Raw genomic sequence first — 5100 nt, forward strand, 5'->3', positions numbered from 1 at the left:
GATGTCTTGGGTGAGGAGTAGAGGACTTTTCCCACTTCTCTTTATTATTCACCTAAATTCTTCTTAAAAGGTATAAGGTGTTTGGACTGTATTATACTTAAAAGAATCTTCCTGAATTTGGCAGGAATTGCGTTTGCCAAAATTGGTACCCAAAGCTCTTTAAATCGAATGATGCCTAGTAGAGGTCATGCACCCTTTTACTAGGGTAACTCCTGCTGGGTGACGGTCTCCTGGCTGTTCTGCTTCCTCTGACTGTGGTCCCTGTCTTACCCAGCCCCCCAGGGATCCTGGGCTGCCAGAGGTATGTCTGATTGCCAGCTTAGGCCCAATCCCCCAGGGAGCAGGCCTAAGCCAGCAAGTGGTCATCCCCTGAGGGGTCCCAGACTGCGAGAGGGCACAGGCTGGTCTGAAGGACCCTCCCCTCCCGAGTGCACAAATTTATGTGCACCAGGCCTCTAGTAAAAATATAAAACATAATAGTATTTATTATATAAATTATGATATAATTAAAATAGTGTCTGGCACATAGTAAAGAATATATGTCTTGTCTATTAAATTTAAAAAATAGTCTTAAGCTGTAAGTCTCTTGAACTTAGAATGTACACTTGTTTTTATATCCCAATAGCACCTAATTTGTTTATAGCACAAGGGTACTTTTTAAAAAATTGATTCTTAGAGAGAGAGGAAGGGAGAGAAAGAGAACGAGAGAAACATTGATGTGAGAATGGAATATCGATTAGCTACCTCTTGCACATATCTCCTGCACATCCCCAATCAGGGATTGAGCCTGCAACCTGGGCATGTGCCCTGACCTGTATTGAACAGGGAGCACTTTGGTGCATGGAACAACATCCAACCAATTGAGCCATATCAGCCAGGGTTAGCACAAGTGTACTTTAAGCTTGGTCTTTCTTGATTCTTCATCTAACATGTGTACAGAGTACAGTTACTAAAATTGTTTACTGTAAATGCATAAATATTTATTTACAAATAACAGACTGCAGAATGAGAAATAGTTCAGGGAAATAGTTCAGATGAAATAAAATTATTGCAGAACCAGGTAGGCATTGATGATGTTTTAATATATCCAAAGCAGTTCTTTATCAGATTCTATGAAGTTTGTTGCAAAATTGAAAAAAGCTGTGGTTATAGTTTTATGTTGAACTTGGGTTTTGAGGTATAAGCTATACTGTGTATTAGCTGTGTTACCTGGAGCAATTCATTTAACCTTTGTGAGTTCCTTGTTGTGAAATGAGAATAACGGCATTTATTACATAGTACTATTAAAATTAAATGAGATAATTTATTGGAAATGATTTGTAGATGGAACACACACGGCAATTTATAGACATTATTATAATAAGCATTAGTAGTGTAACTAGTAATTGTAATAGTAATAGTAGTAGATGTAGATGTAGTAGTAATAGTAATAGCTGTACTAGTATTTTTATAGTCTGCTATTTTGGCATCCTTTTCCTCTTTTGCAGGTACTACTATTAAACATCAGGCAGTTGATACCCTTCCATCTGTGTCAGGAAAAGATCTAATATTAGTCATTTGCATTTTAGAGGCATTTCCAATTAAACTCTTGTTTTTTGGAACAGCAGATTAAGAAAGGTGAGTGAAAAGATATTTTTCTTTGCTTACTATAAATGTGTGTATATGAAAATTTTACTTCTTAAAGTATATTTCATTAGTATCTCCCTATTAATAAAGCTAATTTTGCCTATATGGAGTTCATTTGCAGCTTACCATGTTTATCTTCTAACTCACCAAATGATCTCTTGCAACTAGTTTGCAAGTTTAATTGGTAAAGAGCACCATTATGCAACTCGCAGAATGAATTTAAGACATTCAATAAAACATGTATTTTCACACTATTAAAATTATTATTCAGCCAAATATCTGAGGGGTGTTTTTGGCACCAAATTAGAAAAAAAAATTATTTAACATAACATTGTATATACATTATTCTTCCAAAAAAGAAACAATTTGATTCCAAAGTTTAAAATGTAGCTTCCAACCCCGCTGGTGTGGCTTGGTGTTCAAGCTTTGACCCATGAACCAGGAGATCATGGTTCTATTCCAGGTCCGGGCACATGCTCAATAGGGGGCATGCAGGAGGCAGCGGATTGATGGTTATCTCTCATCATTGATGTTTCTCTCTCTCTCTCTCCCTCTCCTTTCCTCTCTGAAATCAATAAAAACATATTAAAATGTAGCTTCCAAAATGACTTCTTATTGTAAATTTGAATAAAAAAGTCCTTCAAGGATGATTTTGATCCTTGACTTACAAATGAACCCTGCCTGGCCATTGTGGCTCAGTTGGTTGGGCATCCTTCAGTACACTTAAAGGTTGCCAGTTAGACTCCCGGGTCAGGGCACATGCCTGGTTGTAGGCTCCATCCCCAGCTGGGGGCATGCACAAGGCAGTCGATCTATCTTTCTCATCCCTGTTTCTCTTTCTCTCCCTCTCCTTTCTTCTCTTTCTAAAATCAATTTTAAAATATATTTAAAAAGAAAAATATGAACACTGTACCAATCACCCCTCTCATATAAAATGTATATTATAAGTAAAACTTTCAAAAAAGAGTTTGGATATTTATTGTACATCATATATAATATTTGCAGCTACTTGGAAAAAAAAAAAAGAAAAGAAAAGGCTTTCAGCCCTCCACTATATTAGCTGTTTGCAACATTTACTCAAATTTGGGTGAAAACAACACTCTGCAGATATTAGCATATGTAGGATCATATATGATGTTTACCAAAATAGGAACATTTATCTTACTGAATGGTTTCTGTTATTTTTCCTAAATTAAGAATGTCTCTGTTTTCTAAGCAATTATAAGAGAACTAAATAAATTAAAAGTCCCGTTCAAATTTCAATTTTCTCTTTTCAAATACAAATCACATGTAGAGCATTTTATTGAGTCATGTATTTCTACTTCCTAGAACCAGCCCCTCTTGAAGTATATATTACTAAAGTCACACTACAAGATTTCTAATCAAATATTTGTTTTTTAATTACATAAAAATGCATATTTATTATAGAAAAATTAGAAAATGCATATATTCATAAGAAAAAATACAAAAAATACTCAAATTCTATGACTCAAAGAAATTCACTGTTTAACGTGAACATACATCATTACTGAATATTTTACCTGCAAGACCTTATATACTTTTTTTCCTAAAGCAGTCAATATTTGTAATTTCTTAATGATTTCTCTGAGGAGAATTATACTTTCTAGTACCTTTCTTATTGGCTGGATATTATTTCTTTACATAAATGTATCACAATTTACTTAGACAATGTCCTATTATTAAGCATTTCTCCACATGTCTGAGAACAATGGATATGTGTGTGTGTGTGTGTGTGTGTGTGTGTGTGTGTGTGTGTTGTTGGGTTACACATTACAACTGGTTAAAAATTGGCAATTTTAAGCAGATGGATTAAATCAGATAAAAGCCTGGAAATTTATCAGTTATTTCTTGAAAGGCAATAAATTTATTCTATGTAACAGAAAAAATGAAAAAGAAAGGTCTTTTAAGTAGTGGTAAAACCCTTAGTTTTGCAGGTTAAAGTAAGTTCATGGAAAGTTGGGCTAGAGAGTATATGAAAGAAATGTAAATGTGTGCATCTTTCAATATTTCATCTTGGATCTCAGCATCAAAAGATAGGTGCTTTTTATTGAAATGGAAATTATTTCCTGCAATGGTGACAAAACAGCTTAATTCACATAGAAAGAAAGAAGCATGTTTTATTGCCATCATGAGTGCTGAATAATCTACCACCTGGTCCTAGGACAACTGAAGTACGTATACATTCCCATAACTTACAACTTTGTCTCAGCCTAAATTAAAGAAAATAAGCCATTTTTCTAAAATAAAAATAACAAACCCAAACAACTTTCAGAAATCAAATATTGTGTTAACTTTAAAATTCTTGAAAGTTTTCCTCATAAAAATCAAATTTGTTTTAGCTAAAATTACTGATTAATGAAACTAATGGGCTTTCTTGACATGTATAAACTGTATTTCTTTAGAATTCATTTATAAGTTAAATTGAATAATTTTTACTAGTTAGTAATTGGTTGGCATTTCTTTCCCAAATAGCAGGCTCTCTTATAACTGGTCCCTTCTCGTCTTCCATCCCCAAACTTATTTTATTCTGAAGCTGCTGATGCAGCTTCTAGCTTTTTTGCCTTTCTCTTCAAGATACTAAAACATCTGGATGAATGTTGCTAATATTCAGTTAAAAACCCAGATGCTTTAACTATATTTTTGAAGATGTTTATTGACAGGAAAGGAAAGTTTCTCATTATCCTTAAAAGGAAAAAATGCCTGCCTAAGTGTGTTCATTGTTTTTTGTGCTCCTGTATAATGTCTAACCAGAAGATTGCAAGAACCTAAGCTTTAGATTTACACGTTGAGTAAGTAGAACAAACTTCCTACTTCAATCTTAAGGATAAACTGCATTGGGTTAGGGGACAGGTAGTAGTGGGGATTACCCTGGATAAGAATGAAAATGTACCTTATTTCTCATCGGCTATATGCTGCATTTCTGCAGGTACATTTAGAAATCTCCCATAGAAGCAGAATGATTTGTGCACATACTTTCACATGACTGTAATTACACCTTCATACTCTCACAACATTACCCTAAATTTTCACAGCTGGAAGAATTTAGATATTATATACAGATCACTGATTTTTATTTTACCCACTATCTGGATAATTTATATTATATGACTATAGACTATAGACTAAAATTTGTATGATAATCTTCAATTCATAAAATGTGTATATTTTAAAATATAAATTCAACAGAACAAATGACTTGTATTGTTTAAAATAAAGATTATCTCTTATGATGAAGTACTGTTTGATAATATATGACTACCACTATATAAATATGTTTTAATTGATCTGTCAATAAGTAAATTTATGCTGGACTAAATGAGTCAACAATGATGGAGTCTTTTTTATCCTTATTTTTAAAGCAGATTTAGAAAGAAAAAAGGAGAACATAAAAACAGAAATTATTAGCACATAAAGATCAAAATCCATTAGAATAAAAAGATTTTTACCATCCCA

This window comes from Myotis davidii, unplaced genomic scaffold (assembly GCF_000327345.1).
Source record: "Myotis davidii unplaced genomic scaffold, ASM32734v1 scaffold1351, whole genome shotgun sequence".
In the NCBI taxonomy this organism is placed as follows: Eukaryota; Metazoa; Chordata; class Mammalia; order Chiroptera; family Vespertilionidae; genus Myotis; species Myotis davidii.